Here is a 20,739-nt window from a genome sequence, read left to right as displayed (position 1 = left end):
GGAGAAGCAGGCTCCCTGCGGGGAGCCCAATGTGGGACTCGATCCCGGGTCTCCAGGATCACACCCCAGGCTACAGGCGGCGCTAAACCGCTGCGCCACCGGGGCTGCCCGACTGAAACTTTTTGATAACACATTTTGCTCCCTATTTAATAAAGGGAACACATTTAATCCCAATGTTTTAAATATATTTAACATTTTATGAAAAAGGATGGCTTTTTTAAATATCAGTGAAATATATTTATTTTTGGCTGAAAGTAATGAGGAAACGCTCTACCATTTAAAATAACATACAGAAGATATACTTAAGAATGATTGATAGAGAAGCTGATATCTAAGAGATTCCAGTTATAAAGATTTACTAAGTAAGGATCACAGTGAATGTGAAATCAGTCATTGATTGAATCACCTCTATGTGTTAGACGCTTTACCGTCTTTATCTCCGATTTTGAAAACTAGGTATTGTTATCCTTGTTTTATAAATGAGATTGAGGGAGCATGCTCTCAAGGTCAGGGTGAACTTTCCTCTTTGCTTGGCAGAAAAATGTACGCCTAGTGACCTAAATTACAAAGAGTAGCACAGAAATTCGGTCCTGCAGGGCCTTTAGCTAGATGGATGGATGTGCCAACGTAAATGGAAAAATCCATCTCAAATTTATATATAATCAGAAAGGATTACTGCAACTGGCATTGCTGATAGAGATAAGTGTAAGGAAGATTTTACTTGCACCTTCACTCAGTATTTCAGATGGTATAGTCAGCCCTTCTCTACTGAACAGCATCCTAAGCCACCTAGAAAATCATCACATTTGCCTTTGGCATAATTGACCAGGATTCCGCCTGCCTTTTGTGGTTTGCTGAGGAGATCAGGAAGCCGAAAAGAGCGTATCAGCCCGATCTGGAGCGTGCCTTCGGGACTGCGCAGGTGCTTTTTTGGTATTTCCAGGGTTTCCTAGAACTATAGGTCAGGAATGGAGAGGGAGGCACCTCCTGTCTCATACAAACAGATGCTAAATCCCTCTCTGATTCCTCCATTCAGGACTATTTTGTTTGGCTTAATGAAAATTGTAAAGTGGAGAAAGGAAAAATACCAGTCAACCAACAGCCAGGCTAGTGAAGAAAAGATCTAATATGGTGGTGGGGGGGGGTCACCCCAAGAATCTGACAAAGCCAGACACAGTTGTTGGTGTGGAACCCTGTGAGTCATGGCAGCCCTCTCACTCTGCTCAGCAGGCCCCAGAGCCTTGCAGATGCCTAATTATCATTACAATGCATTCTAACACTATCTACCTTTTCAAATTTCCTCCTCTGGGGGTACGTATTATATACATGTTCATATACTACCAGGCCACTACATTTCTCTAAAAATTACATTTTATTGCCATGAAACATTCTGAATTCTTTCCTTTCTGTCTCATTTCTTATTCTTGTTCATTAAAAAGGAAATACTTTCCTCTCATCATGCTCGACTCACTAACCAAATCAGTCTTATTTACCGCTGGATACTTTTCAGAAGAAATCCATATTGTAGTGATAACTCTTCTATTTTTGTTCTATTTTCAGCTTTTACATGTATTTATATCCTCCTCTTATCTCCTTTTATTCCAATTTATTTATTTTATTTTCCAATTTCTTCATTGGAATTTCTGCTTAGACATTTTAATAGGATTTTTTTCATCAAGATAAACGATGAATATTTATAAATTTTCTATGAACATACAAAGAACGCATAGTCTCTGATAAAAGGGTACTGCCTATATCTTCATTAAATATGACTTGTTGATTAAATGAGTTGAATCTTTAACATGAATGCTTATTTTTCCTCCTATTTAATTAGTGCATTTCCAAAAAAGTGCATGTTAACATCTCATTATAATTATTTTTATTTTCTTCAAGATTTGCACATCAGGAATACTTGCGCTCCGTATCTGCCCCATTGTTTAGTTCATAATGTGTTGATGTATCTACTTGTTGATTGTGAATTTTGTTATCATGTGTTTCAGTTCTTCAGACCATCTTCTTTCAGCAAACCTTAACAATGTCCATGGCACTTTTTCATTTCCTGTTAAATAGTATATCTTTGTCTCTGTCCATTTAATTTCAGTGTTACTTTGTCCATTCCGCTTGCAATTCTTATAAAGAGCATCTTACCGAATTGTGCTTGTTTTCTAAAACTGATTAGACTGTTTTGTTTTCAATAAGGGAATTCAGGACCTGGTGAGCCTCCCAGCCACCATACGCAGAGAGATGGCAGGGGCTTCTCCTGTTTGATCACTTCCACGCATTCAAAGTATCTGGTATCAGATGACTGGGTGGCTCAGTTGGTTAAGCACCTGCCTTTGGCTAAAGTAATGATTCCAGGGTCCTGGGATCAAGCCCTGCTCAGAGGGGAGTTTGCTTCTCCCTCTCCCTCTGCTTCTCCCCCTGCTTGTTCTCTCTCTCTCTTTTTCTCTTCGTCAAATAAATAATCTTTAATAAATGTTTTTAATGTATCTGGAATTACTGGACACCAGCTTCCTCTTTGGCTGCCAGTCCAAACTCATCCTGTGGCTTAGGAGGAGGCAAGGCCACAACTCTTTCCCCTGGTGAGCTCCATGGATCTGCCTAGCACATGATCTGCAGGGCTTTCCAAATTAGGCAGAAGATCCAGGCTTAGGACAGACACTTAATAAACAGCAGAGTATATGGGACCATAGAGGTCACAGTAATACCAACAGGTTGTAGAATCAGAGAGGATTCTAGAAGGTGATGGTCAGTGCTATTAATTGCTGCCCAGAGGCCATAAAACAATTTAAAACTATCTACTGGATTAAGCTTCGTGGAGGCCATTAGTTGGGTTGGGTAGAGCAGTTTCTGTGAAAGGGGAAGAGAGAACACATGGAAGTCATCTGAGGTGTGGATGGCAGGGAGCAACTGGAGACAGAACTGTCTCAGCTCTGAGTATCGCACTCAATCTAATTTCCCATGGCATGAAGTCAGCAATCTTCAGCACAGTCTCTGGCCTCTCCCACCATGACCACCATGAAAGCAGACACCAGAAGACACTATGGGGCACACTCACCTTTCCTCATCCCGACTCCTTGGAGCAACCTTCACCTTATGTCTTCCACTTCAGGTCCCAGCATCCTGGGAGAAGCAAAGCCCATCCTACAGTTATTGAGATCACAGGGAACCAATCTAGTCAACAGCAAGCTAAGAAGAGTTTTATTTTTTATGTTCCACCGTGCTGCCCATGGGAAAAGGGGAGAATGCCACACTTAATTCACAAGGGAAATCTTGTAGTTTACTAGTTAAAAAAAAAAAACCCTTATTTTAAACTTTATTGTTTATTAATGCATCTTTAGTGTTTTTTACTTTTTAAAATCTATCTCAAAAAAAATAAATAAATAAAAATAAATAAATAAATAAATAAATAAATAAATAAATAAATAAAATAAAATCTATCTCCTCACCAGAAAATGAAGTCTCTGACCTCCAAGAAATTTCCTTTAAGTAATTCCTAGCGGTGGTTACTGGTGGATTGCTAATGTCCTCAGAAACTTGCAGTGACACGGGGTAAATGTGCTCATTAATCTCCGTCCCAGGGGTCCTCATCCAGATGGGTCTGCCTTGCCATCCCACTTCACTATAAAGTCTTGATTTCCATTTGTCTCAAGATCAGAGCTCTGTGGGCTAGAGCTCTGTGCTGAACACTCAAGAGGCTCAAGTCTAATTACTTAAAAAAAAATCACTTTGAGAAATGAAATGGGATTCTAAGAATCATTATATGAAAAAAATTAGTATTCATAAAAGTGCAGAGATTAATATAATGTACTTTTTACCCAGAAGGAAAAGAATGTTATTTTGTAATATTTGCTTCCATTTTTTTAATTATAGACATAAAATATCCCTGATGAAGTTGAAATCCTCTTTATCCCCCTTGATTTTGGAGATGTGAATGTACTATATAATCCTCTAGTACATGGTCTTATACATTTTCATACATATACATATCCACCTACAGTATTGGGTTGTAATTCTGTTTGTAGGTTTTAAATGAAATCATATTGGGTGTGATATTATATAACATACTTTATTCCCCCAGTGTTATCTTCTCAAGATCTACCAATGTTGATAAAAATAGATCTGTGATATTCATTTGAGAATCATGTACTATTCCATCATATGAATGGACCAGAGGCTCTGTGTCCATTCCCTACTTCTCTCTGGAAGCCTTGCTTCTAATCCAGGCAGGCATGTGGTAGGGCTTCCTTCCCATCATGGTTGTCAAAGAGCTGGCCTGCCACCCCCTCTTAGGCAGGTGTCTCTGCTTAATGGCAAGTATTATAACCACAGAAGGCACTTGCTTTACTACGCCATTGTTCAAAATACAGACTTGAGGTACTAGGTTGTGATATGCATCTGTCAGTTCCTAAGTGTGCTTGCTCCTTCCCATCAGACCAGCTGTGCTCATGGCTGGGATGCAGGTCTTGCTGTCTAGTGTTTATGGTGGGGTTGCATGGTTGGGATGCTGGCTGGGATGCAGTTTGTCTAGTCTTCATGGGGCTGCTTCCTTTGGACCACCCTTCAAACCCTCTAAGCTCTGCAGAAGAAGTGCTTTCTTTTATGCCTCTGTTTGTAGGAAGCAATTCTTATTGCTGAAATTGAACCTACAATTCTACAGACAGCACTATCTAGTATCTCCCCGGAAACAGTAATCCAGAGGTTTTACTATTTAATATTCCTTTTGCATTGTGTGAGCTATGAATAGAATAAACACGACAGAGAAGGGTGTGATCAGTGTTGCGGGCAACTATAGCATAAGGAATTTATTGAGGAGATGGGACTGGGGCTGAGCGCTAAAGTGTGGGCAGGTCTGGATGGCTGGAGAGGCCAGAAACCCGGGGCCCAGAAGGGAAGCAGAGGGCTCAGCCCAAGGAGGAAGGTGTGGGAGTGGTGGGAGCAGCAAAAAGTTTTTTTCCTGGGAGAGGAGCCAAGCGCTATAGATGAGGAAGATGGTATCAGACATTGAGCACCTATCTTGTTAGATGCACAGAGCTCCCCATGGGAGATGCTGAACCAGAATCCTGGAGGAGCAGAAGGAATCCAATAACCACACAAAGATAAGAGCAAATAAGTTACAAATCCAACTACAGATTCCAAGTTAATTAACCTCACCACTTTCATGTAAATTTGGAGTCGGATCTTCACGATAAAAAACTTAATAAGTAAGGGATTTGAAAATAATTTCAAATAATTGTTTTTGTCAAGGATGATCGTTTTAAGAAACAAGTTGAATTAATGAGAAGAATTGTCACTGGAGGCCACGGGCACCAGTCTCCAGGTGGCAGGTGGAAGGATCTGGTGCAAACAGCTTGCCCACGAGGACAAGCACTGCCACCCGCGCAGCCGCCCAGAACCGGTGTGTCACTGCCCTACAAGGTGTCAGCCTGCTGCTCTTGGTCACTTGCTGCAGGATTGGCTACGCTGGGGCCCAAGCCCCCGGGCGAGCGGGAAAGGGCTGCCCGGGGAGAGCCAGGCATGGTGGGCTCAGAGTCAGAGGCATCCTGGCCCTTCCACTAAGACTCACAAAGTTAGGGATTTCCAAAAATGAGGCAAAGCACAACCAAAAAAAAAGTCATGGCTGGCCCTCCTACCTATGAGCACATCGAGTATTTTCCAAAGGGAGTCATTAAAATAATTTCGGTGACTTTCTCCTGAAATGATGTGAACAGTGATGCTAATGTGGTCAGACACATGGCCCCAGGCTAGATGAACGCAGACCAAAGTGGCTCGGGTCAGTTCTGGCAGGAGCTGGGATGGCCCGCTCTTCAGATGACTTGGCCTCCCACGGAGCCCGCAAACACCAGCATGCTCCCCATCTACCGCCCCCCCTTCCCCCTGAAGTGTTCCCGTCTCCTACCCTGTCTTTGGGCTCCACCCGCCCCCAGCCCACCCACCCCCCAGGCTATGGAAGAGCTGCTGCGGGGGCCCCCGGGCAGAGCCACAGCTGTCCTCCACACCCGTGCTCAGGCCTGCTTCTCTTCAGTGCTCCCCCATGAGAATGTGGCTGTGACCTCACTCTGCTCCCCAAGCCTTCCAAAGTGGGTCTTCATTCACCACGTTGCCAAATGGAGTCATTGGCTAAATCCAGGCCCCAGTCATATCTTATTTCATCGATATCATATTTGTATTTTTTAAGTCACTTAACTACCCACATCTAAAAATATGCAGCATCTATGTTTATTCAATAATGGATTTTTCGGCTCCTTCTGAAATATTAGAAGACCCTCTGATGTTGGATGTGTTTTCCAGAATCCTTAGATGTGGCCTTGGCCTCCAGGTCCCCTCCAGGCTCACGTCGCTGGGGGGCACTCCCACCAGACCCTTGAGGGATTTGGGTCCTTGCCCCTAGCCCCACCTGGGCCCTCGCCAGCCTACTGTGTGATGGGCTGGGGTGGGAGGAGGGGACACCCACTGCCAACTGGAGAAGCCCCCCACCCCCACCCGGGTGTTTTCAGTGCCTGCATTCTTCCCTCGGAGCTGCCTCCATAGTGGCGTTCAAGCTGGTGGCCCCTGATGCCAGGGATGCACTCCGCAGCAGGACCCTGACCTCTGGGAAGCTGTTTCTTTAGGTGGATTTGTCCCCCTGAGCCCGTCCCCTGTGTGGCCAGAGGTAAGAGAACAAATGGAGGCTCCTGTGCTAAATAAAGATCAGAAACAATGAAAAGTCATAATCCGAACCAATCGAATCTAACCTCCCACTTAGACAAACACACCTTCATAAGCACCCAGAAGGCCAGGTTCAGATGGAAAATTGTCAAACTTCTCTCCAAAATGGACAGTGTGGAGACCGCCTAGGCTGGGCGAGCATCTCCCCTTCTGGGGCTGGTCACCCCCATCTGAGAAGGAAAACCAGCCCCCCACATCTGGGAACCTGGAAGGAGGGCTCAGTGCGGCCATCACAGGCACCACAGGCTTCCCCTGTTGGACATTATCTCAGACAAGGTCAGACAGGGTCACTCTGAGACTCTAATAAAGTGAGACAAAACAAGGACACCTCGTTATTTGTCTAAACACAGGTAGAAACAGTCACCATACAAACTACAAAATAGCAAACGTCCCATCTTCAGGCTTTTCTCCAATTACTTCTTGACCCTGACTCCAGTCTGCTGTCTCTGCGGATGCGATTTGTTGAGATACCGCATCACAGAATTATCCCTCTTTCTGACAGTGCTCACTGTAGAGTGAGTCCCAGCTTCGTTAGCTCTTCACCAAAGGGCCCAACCAAAGCCCGAATCTTATAGCTTACCCTCTTATGAGAGGCCCCACAGTCCCTGGTCCCCCCGTGAGAAATACACCCGCTTGCTCAACTATAGGTGTGTTTGTTACTGGCGGTCTGTGCTGGAGCACATGACAGACTCACCCCAAGCAGTGGAGAAAAGATGAAATTGGGAATTTGGAGAGCAGGTCTATGAGTGATCTGCTGTCCTTTATGCACACCCTGATGACAGACAGCCTGCACCCAGCACCTGCACCCAGCACCTGCACCAAGCACTTGCACCCAGCACCTGCACTGAGCACCTGCGCCAAGGACCTGCTCTGAGCCCAGCTCTGCTCAAGCCCAGCTAGGACCTTGACTGCTCTCAAAGGGACAGACCCAGTCCAGCAGCTTCTGGAATCTTGCCTAGCCAAGTGATTCTGCTTTTCTCAGAGACCAGGCTCCACTCCGCCTTAGCTCAGGCAGCTGTGAAAACAATTACCTGCTGCATCCTGGCAAAGGACAATGGCCTGGTTTTAAGTGATACAGTGACCACGAGGGCAGTTGTATTCAGAAATTTTGTGCCATACATGCGTCTCACCAAAGCATTTTTTAAAATGTCTTATGCTTTCTTCATTTTGATTTGAAATTCATAACTTCAACTGTTGTAATTCATAACTGTGAGCTCCGAGGCAGCTGAGAGGCAGTGGCTCACCCCCTTGACCTACGCATAACGAATTCACTCAGGAGAGCCAGGGGGTCCTCACAGCACTCAACCATAGTCCTTCTCGAAAGGAATTGAGAGAAGTTAATTCTGCTCATTCTGCTTATTCAAACCTTAGTTTATTCCCCCAATAGTGTGAACTGCTTCACCAAGGCACGTCTTTAAAAAGGAGGTTCAAATAATTTAAAAAAAACACAACAGAAGGGAAATCAAAATGGCCAAGGACTCAAGAGAGTGTCCCTTGCTCTGCATCGGAGTCCCTTCTGTGTGCCCTTCCCAGCCCCACTGGCAAGCTCAGCCTCCTGATCTCCCAGACTCACAGACTACCACCTCTGTCCCCTCGAACCCAGAACTCCTCTCAGTCCACGTCTGGTCAGTCACCCACTATGAGAAGCTGCACACCTCCAGCCATCCCCTCATGTTCTGCACTTTTCTCCGTGATTCTGTCCCCTCTGTCTTGTCCCTCATGAAACCGTCACCAAAACCTCATTCTTCTCTCCTCGTACCTTCTTGTTGTAATAACTCCCCCCAGACGCCCTCAAGAGTGATCCTTTCTCCCAGAGTCCTGGCCCCCTGAGCCTGGGTCATGTCTACTGGGCCTCTGTGGCTGTTTTTAGACTGCGCTCCCACCCACTTCCCTAAAGCTCCCAGCCTTGAATCTACATCACCGAACTAACTCATGCACTGTGCCTCACTGCAGTGGCCTCTACCCCGGCCACTGCCCGACAGTTTTGAACATTTGCTCACAATCTGCTGACACTCTGATGCTCATGGCTTAATTTTGGGAATTTTGATACATTTACCTGCTCTTCCAGCCCCTGTTGGATTCTCTTGGGTCCTCCAATGGCCTGTCTCCACAGCCTAGCCTCATGCTCCCACAGCCAGACTCAATCCCCAGGTAAAGTGAGGTCCCAGGTCACCAGCATCAGCATCACCTGAGGGCTTGTTAAGAATGCAAGATCTCAGACTTTGACCACAGACCTACTAACTCAGATCTGAGACCCTGGGTGATTCTTATGCACAGGAAAGATTGGGAAAGTCCAGCTACGATCTATAGCTGGAACTTCTCCATGATCTCAACTTCCTGCCTCCTATTCTCTGATCAATACTTTTGTTTTTTCAAGTCATTCTCTCTAATACTTCATCATCAACAAGGCTTTGGGCACCATGGGAACTTCAGCTCCATTGGTTGAGCTAACCATCACCCTCACACACGTGAGGTCCCCTCCCTTCGCCTTCTTGAGAGGGGCACACATACTAGTCCTAACCACTCCATAGAATATACTCCTTCAAATCCCATACTCTTCTCTTGCTTCTTTGCATCTGCTGGATGCCATCACAGCACTCAGTGTCATTAAATATAACACTCTACCTTTATTGTGCCTGTATCTAGGAAACCAAACATGCCTGGAGAAAATGCACATGACCCCTGTGATGGGTCTCATGTCAGCCATAACCAAAAACTTGAAATATACTAGACTGGGCCAAACTTGCCTGGTAGTCCCCCTCATGCTCCTCTGGTCCATTGAACCTCCCACTTTCCCATACAAATATCCGACATTGTCTCCTCCTTCCTCAGCCCCCAGCATATCTGCCTGCATTTATGACCCTGCCCCCTACTTCACTGAGAAAATGGAAGCCATCAAAGAACAGATTTCTACCTCAATGTATGCATATTACCAGCATCACTTCCACATACTCCTGTCTTGCCTATCTCACAGGAAGGTGAAGCCAGAAATGTCAGTAACACAGAATCGTATGGCATAAAACCCTGCACAGATCTAATAATGAAGGATGAGAATCTGACTCTGGGCCTCCCAACAATCAATACAAATTATATACATGAACCATTCTGTTCATAAGTTTCTCTGCACAGCCATTTCCCAATCTCCAAAGCATAAGTCATGTGTACCTGTTTCACCTACCAACAGGTCTCTGGATCCTATATCTCACTCACACATTTTTCTGTGCAGGTGGATCTCGAAGACATATTCTTCTTGAAAAGTCTAGTATATTTCAAACCTTCATTCTTCACAAAGGAATAATGGTGGCATTGATAACTGAGGAAAACCACTTCTAGCAAAAAGTGTTAATATGTGGCATATGTAAAAAACATTTTGGCAGGTTTTTATGATGGAGGTAGAAATTGGTTCCTAAAATTCTTAATTGCAATGCTCTGTGAATCTTCAGGAGAATTTTGATTGCCACTGTGTTATTTTGTGTAGCTCCAAGAACTGAGAGGGCAGGCCTGTTGATATTTACATAGATATGTAGTTCAGATTTAAGACTAAAATGGGGTTGAAGAGTAGATTGAAGAATTTTTAAACTGGGGGTTCCTGTGTGGCTCAGTCAGTTAAGCTACCAACTCTTGGTTTCAGCTCAGGTCAGGATCTCAAGGTCATGATCTCAGGGTCATGAGATCAAGCCACTTGTTGGGCTCCACACAGAGCGTGAAGCCTGATTAAGAGTCTCTCCCTCTCCGTCTGCCCCTCCTCCTGCTCACTCTCTCTCTCTCCCTAAATAAAAATAAATGAAACTTTTTTTAAAAAAAGAATTTTTAAACAAATCATTCAAATATTAGCTGTGATTTTGTAGTCCTTTGGTAATACTTTTCAATTTCCTAAGAGATGATCAGCCATACTTCTTGGCTTCACCCTGAAGAGCTGACCTTATGTTCCCCACTGACATTCCAAGAACTACCTTTCCCATCTATATCAATTTTCTCTGTGCTTGGAACATAGTCAACACATCTTTCTACTTGGCTCCCAGAAGACTTTCTTCAAACATTATACTGGTGTGTGGGTTTTATTTTTTTTCCCTGTTTCTTTGTATGTTTGTTTTAGTATTACAACAGAAGGCACAATTTAAGCCATGTAAGAAATAGGTAAAAAATATATACATATTTGTGTGTGTATGTATTTGAATCAAGAAGTCTTCAGATGAGAAATTAAAAAGCCACATAATAATTTTTTCAATAACTAATCTATTTTCTCCTTTTAAATAAAGGGAAGTGGCTAATTCTGGAACAGTTACTTATCTCTTGCCATGTGTCATTACTAAGATGTTTTTCTCTTTATTTAGGGACTACAATGCTCAGGAGACCCTCACACTGGCCTTCTCAGGCTGTGAGTCCTATTTTAAGTGCCCTCTAGAAAATGTTTATGTAGTGTCCTTCACAGAGGGCAAGAGGATCGATTAAAAAAGTCGTATCTCTTCAATGGAGTTTTGAAATCAAGTGTGTAGAAAAATCCTATATCACATTCTGCCCCCAGGTCTTGTTCTAATTTAATCACATTCATAGGAAACAACAATATTGATTTCTATGGGCAGCTTGTAATAACTTCAGGTACATAGCATCACAAGGAATTGCAAGCCTAAGCAACATTGTGTAACTAATGACTGCACAAAAATAAAACACTGTATGGACATGTTAAGAGATATGCCAAAATCTAAAAAGATTAAATTGCTTCAAACCATACAATAAATACACACCTACTGCAAATAAGTATATTGGTTCTGAAAAAAATATGAGCTCTGTCTTCCCTTAAGCAAAAGTGATAAAATCGAACATTTGGGGGGCCTAACAAGGACATTCCAAAACTTAATTAAAGAAGACATATTTTTTAAAAAATCTTTTAAAACTTAATTTACAAGTTTTATTCCTCAATTCTGAACAGGCATACTTATATTTTATTCTACTTGATTATAAAATCTTACATTTATATTTTTTACTTATTTTTATTTATTTTTCTGAGCACTGTCTATAGTATAAAGGATAACTGAATCAGGGACAAATCACACACTCTAGCAAGTCTGCTGGAACAAGATTTATATGTGTGATTATCAAACAGGTACAATTTGTCCTACAGGGGACATTTAGCAATGTCTAGAGACACTTTTGTTGCCACAATTGTGGGTCAGGACCAGGGAGTTGATCTTGGAATCTGGTGGGTAGAGGCTAGGGATGCTGATAAATAGCCTACCTCCCGAAAGAAGAGCTAGTTAACTCAAATTGTCAATGGTGTTAAGGTTGAGACACCCTGATGGAAGTATTTCATGCCTTGGTATGGCTGAGTAGTATTCCATATTTTATTTATACCATATTTTGTTTATCCACTCACCTGCTGATGGCCATTGGATTGTTTCCAGTATTTGGTTATTATCAGTAATGTTGCCACAAACATTTGTGAGCAAGTCTTTGCACACATATATGATTTCCTTTATGTTTGACAGGCAAACATTTTAAGTTTGATGAATTCCTATTTGTCAGCATTTTCTCTTATGGATTGTGCTTTTGCTTATGTATCTATTTGCTCTTTGCCCAATCTGCTCAAGATGATCCTCTCCTAGGTTTTGGAACCTATAGAAGCTTATAGAAGCTATAAACTTTTAGTTCTTACATTCAGGTCTATTAGGCATTTGGGGTTAATTTTTTTAAAAAGATTTTATTTATTTAATTAAAAGAGAGAGAGCATGAACAGGAAGGAGGGGCAGAGGGAGAAGCAGATGCTCTATTGAGCAGGGATCCCAACTGCAGACATGATCTCAAGACTCTGGGATCATGACCAGAGCTGAAGGCAGTCACTTAACTGACTGAGCTGCCCAGGTGCCCGAGTGTTTTAAGTGTGTTATATAGTAAGGGTCAACATTCTTTTTTTTTTTTTTTTTTTTGCCTGATGTTATCCAATTTTGCCACCATAATTTACTGAAAAACCTATCTCTTTTCCACTGAATTATTTTGGTATCTCTGTCAAAAACCAACCATTTATTTTCATAATAACTATCATGTACATCTTTGTAAGTTTTAAACTGTATGCATCTGTACTCATATTTGATCTCCCTTTAATTCTGAAACTTAATAACATCCACCATTTAGAGATCATAGTGTAGATTGTGGATAATCTATGGGAGGAAAAATCAGAAGCAATATCAATACTAATTCAGAACATTAAGAATTGAAAATATACTTTGGAACTTGGACTTTAACCTTTTGTTTAAAGTTAAATTATATTCTACTCTAGTACAATTTTACATTGAGAAAAATTTTTAGATTTATATTATTATTTCCTGTGTTTAGTTTCTTGGAAATTAGAGAAACCTGACACATATTCCATCTTATAATATATTCCACTTGCACTAAATGTTTCTCTGACAGTGAACTAAAAGTACGTGCACAAATGTCAGGTGCATTTTGTTTCTATCTGAAGTGAAAGCTAAGTGCTGTATGATCTCTGATTCTACCTCAAGTGAAGTGTAACCAGAAACGGAGAGAGAATTTGATGAAGAGTAAGAACATAGTGGATAGAGTCCCACAAACACCTTTCAATCACAGGGGCTTAGAACCTGTTCAAATCACAAACAAAAAACAAACCCTGTCAAATTGTATAAATTCATTGAGATGTCTGTTTTTCGACTTCTGCTCTTGATGGATGAATCGAGTTCCATTTCCATACCATTGTCCTCTACGAATATGGACATCACATGCTTTCCTGTTTATTCAAGACTGAGTCACAGATAGGTCAAGAACAAACTTATGTGGTTCCTAGCTTTTTAAGATAAAAAAAATCTTTCAACAACAATTTCACTTTTTTTTTAACAATTTCACTTTATTGCCCTGCTAGATGGTATCATCTATAGTCCCTTTTTGTTCCCATAGATCCCCTTTCTTCATAGTCATCCTTTTTAAAGATATAGGCATCCTTTGTTTTGCCAATACCAACAGGGAATTAGATTAGAAGCCACACAGGTTTCCACATAAAGCAAAGCCCTAAAGTCCTCTAAAGCAAAACTGGTATCTCATTTTTAAGAGCCATAGCTCAAAGCTTTGGTCTTATTTAAAATCTAAAGTCATTATGAAAATTATATTTCAGTATGTTAGGAGGTCAGGTTGGAACAGTCAGTCACTGACAAATAGTGACTAATGAGCACATTTAAGTCACGTGGAACAAGCACAGCAGTGGAGGAGCACTGGGCAGAGCCTCCAGCAGCCCCTCTCAGGCTAAACGTAACTAAGTCGATGGCCCTGCAAACCCCACTGCCTTATCAGTAGGATAAGAGCAAGGTTTTCATCCACTAGAACCCCTGGCTTAGCAAGAAATTCACATTGCAATAGCAATAAGCAAACCAAAGCTAATAATCAGAAGAAATACTCTTCTTGATGCTTACTGGCTGTGTTTTGCACATTGAGCTTACTTTTCACATTAGTCTTGGTACTGTCTTCATTTTTTTTGACAAATTTTTGTACAAATTGATGTATTACTAAATACTTATAGCCATGACAGTTATATAGGTCAAGATAAATATTATAACTGCTATCACATTAGTTAACAAAGAGAAAGAAAAAAAAACCCAAAGAATATAAATTTTGACCCAAATAGAAGCTGTACAGACATCATTGCCTAACAAGTTGAGTAAAAATTATTTTCTATATAAATCAAGCATCTACTATGTCATAAATCAGAAACAACGAACTGTCAGGAATTCTGAAGCTAAGTGGTGTTATGAAAACAGTTTACTTCTGGGTTCCTTCAGTTTTAAATTACAGCAGTTATATGTGATTTCCCTCAGAGGATCCTTCTGTTCAAGGGATTATAAGTAAGAGAAAAGATGAATGCCAAATCTATGCTGATATAAATGCATATGCAAAAAGAAGCAAAACAATTTTAATTGCTTATATCATAAATTTAAGATGATAAAAGAACATTATGATTGGAATTCCACTCATATCTTCAGAGTGAAATGCAACATACACTTATCTCTAAGACTGTGCACACATTTCAAGTTAATAAGAAGGCAGGCTTAAATTATTTTAAAAGCATTATTTGGCACCATCATAGAGTGGTTAAATGCTATTAATATGCAAATAAAAGTATACACATTTTAATAAATTTCTTTAAAAAAACTTTTATGACAGACTTTTAAAATACAATTATGCTCCATGAAAATTACCAATACTTATTGCCAAAATATTGAAAGAATATTTGTCATGTTCATTTCTAAGGAACACAGACTACTTGAAATCTGCAGCTCCAAACATTCTAACATATTGATAGCATTAGTTCTACTCCTGGTTTTCAGCTGTGGTTGTACATTAGTCCAGTCAAACAATCTACAGGCAGGGGTCTAGGCATGAGCATTTTAAAACTCTTTTTAGGTAATCCTAATTTTTTATTTTAACATTTTCTTTTGAAATAATTATGGATTCATATACTGCTTGAAAAACACTACAAAGTTCTCATCTGTGTATCCACCCAGTTGCCCCCAATGGTAACATCTTCTATCACGATTTCTTAATTCTTTGTTTTAGTCATTTTTAAAAAGAACAATGCTGCACAGAAAGTTACAAAGACAGTACAGAGAAGCCCCATGTATCCTTGACCCACTTTGCCCTAGTAGTTACATTTCACAGAATTAAATGATTCTAATTTGTAGCAGGTTGAGAGCTATCAAGCTACTCCATAGAGAAGTATTTATTCAAAGGATCCTATTGGAAAGTATGAATGTCAAATCTATGATGAGGCAAATATATATGTAAGAAAAACTTCCATTATAAGTCAAAGGTGATTTAATATAGGCATTAATTTATATCTATTCTTACTGATTCAGAAAATACTCATACTAGTAAAATATGCATGTGGATTAAAAACTGTATTGTAAAAGTAGTGTTTCTCGTTCTACTCTAAGCAAAGTATATACAACTCCAGTGGAGTCTAAAAGACTCAAGCATGTTTGGGCAAAATTGATCACTTGGAAATTCTGGGCATGGCCACCTGAGCCAATGACTGTCATAGATTTTGGTCTGGCCAATTCTGTCTTCAAGAACACAGACCACATTAGGTAAGAGAAGGTAATATTTTTTTAAAAAATCTATTTTGGCTTATCTATCCTGTTTTTGAGTGTATCACTTTCTATAGATCTTTTAGTTGTTATTTTGGGTATTAAATTTTACATAAATAACTTATTATAGATCCCTGGTGTCCACATTTTGCCATGTGAAGTGAAGGAAAATTATTCTTTCCACTTTATAATTTGTCTTAAATATTTTATCTACACACACAGAAAACCACATTAAACAAAGCAGTGATTTTAGGCTTCAGTTGTAAATAGAACTTAGAATCTAACTCAAGACAAGAAGGATATTTATATTGTACTTAGTTGCATTTTTATTCTTTGTTTTTTCTTTCTTCATTCCTGATTCCACAGCTTTAATTCCATTGTCATCTCATTTCTGATTTAAGAACTTCTTTTAGTTGCTCTTAACTAGGTTTCTGTGTCATTTTTTGAGCCTCAGGGCCTCAGACAATCCCAGCGTGGCTCTTGGCTGACCATGTGAGGTCCTGGAACTCAAGGAGAGGGGTCTGCACTTGACTCAAGAGACACTCCAAGGGATCCCTGGGTGGCGCAGCGGTTTGGCGCCTGCCTTTGGCTCAGGGCGCGATCCTGGAGACCCGGGATCGAATCCCACATCGGGCTCCCGGTGCATGGAGCCTGCTTCTCCCTCCGCCTGTGTCTCTGCCTCTCTCTCTCTCTCTCTCTCTGTGACTATCATAAATAAATTTAAAAAAAAATTAAAAAAAAAATTTAAAAAAAAAAAAAAAAAAAAGAGACACTCCAAGACAATAGAGCTTCTAAAACAGGACAGGGTTTCAAGTAAGCAGTTTCATAGTGATTACTTTCATCTATGAAGATTGACATCTTGGGTGATTATTAAATCTGTGAGACCAACTGAAAGATTTCATAGTTATTTCAATAAACATTCAAGGTCTAAGCCAAAGTGGAGCTAGGTGGCATTGGGGAATAAACAACATATAGAGATCTAGAAAACCAAAATGTCTATTTTGTTGATTTTGAAAAGAGTAAGGAGGCATTCCTGGCTCCCACTCTCATCCCCAGGAAGAATTTTGTTAGAGTCAACCCACACTGATTATCTGCTCTCTCCTGATTGTGAGTAATACAAGAAAAGAATCACATACAGGGCCATTTTCAGAAAATAAAAGAATAATGTTATTAGCAAAATCTCCTTTGATTAAAAAAAGTACACGTCACTTGTCTGCAATGTGGGATGAACATTGAGCATTTATGAACTATCAGGAAAGATGCCTTTATTACTCTGCTCTCCAATCAAGGCTGGGAAGAGACAGAGAGAATGGTCAGGGATTTGAACTAAACTTTTTGTAAATGACCTTGGCCTTTTCTTCCTGCAAATACATCTCTTAATCTTGAGTAGAAGGTTGCTGACAGAAAGAATTGCAGGAGCTATGAGCAGGGAGGCCTATGACCCTTACCTCACATGTCCCAAAGCTGGGCCCTCTGGCAGTATAGAGCCAGCTACTGCTCAAAGCTCTAAGAGATCCATGCAAACTGTCCAGGCCAGCCACATTAACAAAGGATGCTGAGTGTGGCTGCCCCCAGGAAGAGACACTGTCACCACATGATGTCTTCCATGCCATACCATGGTCCACACAGCATCTTGTGAACAGAAATGCAGAAAAAGGAGAAATACTAACAGACCTGCACAGGTCAGGACAAACGTACAAAGCAGAAACATCTTTTATTTTTTTCTGTTCATCTAATATCTCTGAGGTGTGAAATCAACATTCAATTCTTAAAATATTTTGGTCATAATAAACAGTGATTTCTTTCCTATTGAGATTTGCATTACCATGTATTTGCAGTAATGTTTTGTTTTAAAGTTGTACTGCAATGTATTCAGATAGAACACAGTCTATGAGAAAATATACTGGGAGAACTTCCTATGAATTACTTTGAAATGAAGTTTAGTTCAGCGGGTACCAATTCTCACCCCTCCACATCATGGCAAACAGCTGTGTACATGTTCTTAGGGCAGTTTTCACACAGCTCACAGGAGCCAGGGTAGGCAAAAAGGACCTTGTCCTCCAAATACTGAAGATCTGTGTTCTCTTCACTGATTGTTGCTTCTGATCACAAGGGTCAGACAAATAGGCAGATGGCCACTGTTGTTGCACCCCCCTGCATTGCTGCAAGCTCTTCCCCCTCTGACTGAAGTGACTTCCAGGGATTTAAATGGATGGTGTCTTCCCACCCCTTCTTTGTTCTCCTCTTTTTCCCCCTTTGAGAGACAGATATTGAAGATTAGGACATTCAGAAACAATTGCATATACAGGGAAAATTAGAAAGCCATTACACATGCCCAAGGGAAGGTGTAGGCTTAGAGAAGACTTGAGGAGATCTTAAGTTTACACCTCAGGCTGATTCTCAGTACAGAGAGCATACTACAGTGTTCTAAAAAGGACACTCCCCTGCATAAAACTAAGCCAGCAAACCGTGAGGAAGGTGGAGAATCTGGTTTCTAAAGTTATCACATTATTTTATTCAAATGTTCAGTTTTTGACAACAACAAAAATAAGCACAAGGCATGCAAATAAACTGGAAAAGTATAACCCATTCAAAGGAAAAAGATAAAGCAACAGAAACTGTCCCTGAAAAAGACTGATGGTCTTTTTTGACTGATACTAGATAAAGACTTAAAATAATAGTCTTAAAGATGCTTAAAGAACCAAAAGAAGACATAGAGAAAGTCAGAAAAATGATGGATGAATGAAAGCAATATAAATAAAAAGATAGAAACCCTAACAAGGAGCTAAAAAGAAATTCTGGACCTGAAAAATACAATGACTGAAATGAAAAATTCACTGGAAGGATTCAACAGTAAATTTGAGCAGAAAGATGAAAGAATTGATGAACTCAAAGATAGGACCATGGAAGTTATCTATTCTGAGGAAGAGAAAGGAAAAAAGATTAAAGAAAAGTAAACAAAGCCTACAAGATGTGTAAGAGGACCAACATAACTCCTGGTGGGAATCCCAGAAGGAGAAGGAAAAGGAAAAAGAGATGAAGGAGGCAGGCAGGGAAGAAAAAAAGAAAAAAAGAAAAGAAAGAAAGAAGGAAGAAAGAAAGAAAGAAAGAAAGAAAGAAAGAAAGAAAGAGAAAGAAAGAAAGAAAGAAAGAAAGAAAGAAAGAAAGAAAGAAAGAAAGAAAAGAAGAAAGAAAGAAAGAAAAAGAAAGAAAGAAAGAAAGAAAGAAAGAAAGAAAGAAAGAAAGAAAGAAAGAAAGAAAAAGAAGGAAGGAAAGAGGCAGCCAAAGTCACAGAGATAGAAAGTACAGTGGTGGTTACCAGGGGTTGGGTGGAGGGAAGAACAGGGAATTATTGTCTAATGAACATAAATTTTCAGTTTTGCAAGATGAAAAGAGCTCTAAAGATGGATGGTGGGGAATAGGAATGAATTCTTTAATTAAAATTATCGAATGCTGTGTCAGCTTCTAAACTAATGGCCAAGCCTTGAAGAACCCAGTGGATCCACATGGCTTGATTATCAGTGGAGCCATTATAGGTGGGACCGCTGCAGACATCAGAATGTCTGCTAACAGAATTTCTGATGCATTTTTGTCACAGCAGTTACCTGCATTTGTTTGGGTAAAGTACAAAAATTGACAATCTCATAACAGAAAAAAAGTGTCTTGGCTTTTTCAGTGTTCTCCTTAGTGAACCCAACACCTCAGGGACAGGGGAATGGGTGTAAAACAGGACTCAGGAGTACAGAAAGACCCAAGAATCAGAGGATAGGAAGTGGGCTGGAAGTTGTTCAGATTCTATATATGTAGTGTCAGGTCAGCAAAACTCTAAAACAATACGTTTAGTAAATGTGCAATTTATATAGGAATTTCCCAAATTGGATATTACTGCTAGGGAGATTTTACAGCTAATACACTGAACGTCAGAAAAGCAAACCAAAATATACAAATCCCTTCTCAGTCCTTCACATCCTGGGGATTTTTAATGCTTAGCTGCTAAGTGTTCATAAGACAAATTCGACAGCTTTATTGACTTTCACAGATTCCTTAACTTAACAAAACAAACAAACATAAACAAATAACAAAAGCAGAGACCAGGCAAGGGTGAAGGGAAGCTAAGAATACTGTTACTGACAGAAATACTGTTGAAGCTTTGAAAGAATTCTGACTCACACCATCTGTGAATATTATAATATAAAAACATCAAAGTAATTAATGCAATTTAAAATTCAGGAAGAACAAAATTGTCTTGTTAGGGCAGCTAGCTTATGGTACTCACAAAAAGAGTCCGTGAGTTTTTCTTGAGTACTTTGAATTCCCATTGATATTCCTTCCCCATTCAGGCATTTTCTACTTTAAAATTTTCATGGGAAATTTCTAACAATGGACCTGTCATTTTTTGCACATTACTCTACATTCTCACTAAGGGTCTCACCTACCCTATGAATCAAGTATAAAGAGGCTTTCTAGGATACTAAATTAGACCTTGAAGTTCATCAATCAGGTGCCATTTTGGTCATTCTATCCATGGGTTGCAGCACAGTGACAGGAAACTGGCACAGCCATACATCTCTAATCGTCAGGGGGTCAGTCACTGCACTAGATTTAATGTCACCCACAGTTAAAAAGCAATCCCAGAAACTTCCCCGAAGTAAAGAGAAGGGAAGCACTGAGCGACATCATATCTATAAAACTGCTTTCCTGAAAGGTAGACTACAAACTAGAATATGAGATATTTTTCTTTCTTTTGAGATCACTACCTTTTATCAGGCTATTTGAAAGAATCAAGCAAGGACAGAACCATGTTACATTTCCCGAAGTGCATAACAGGTGAGTTTTAGTTCATGAGAATATGGACAAGCTGGATTGCACATTAATATGACTCTCATACGCTTTATTGTTTTATTGGTGAAAAGATAGCTCCTAAAGAACTTTAAGTGACCTG

The sequence above is a fragment of the Vulpes lagopus genome, chromosome 2 (assembly GCF_018345385.1).
Source record: "Vulpes lagopus strain Blue_001 chromosome 2, ASM1834538v1, whole genome shotgun sequence".
Taxonomy (NCBI): Eukaryota; Metazoa; Chordata; class Mammalia; order Carnivora; family Canidae; genus Vulpes; species Vulpes lagopus.
Note: the sequence above shows the minus strand (reverse complement) of the source record.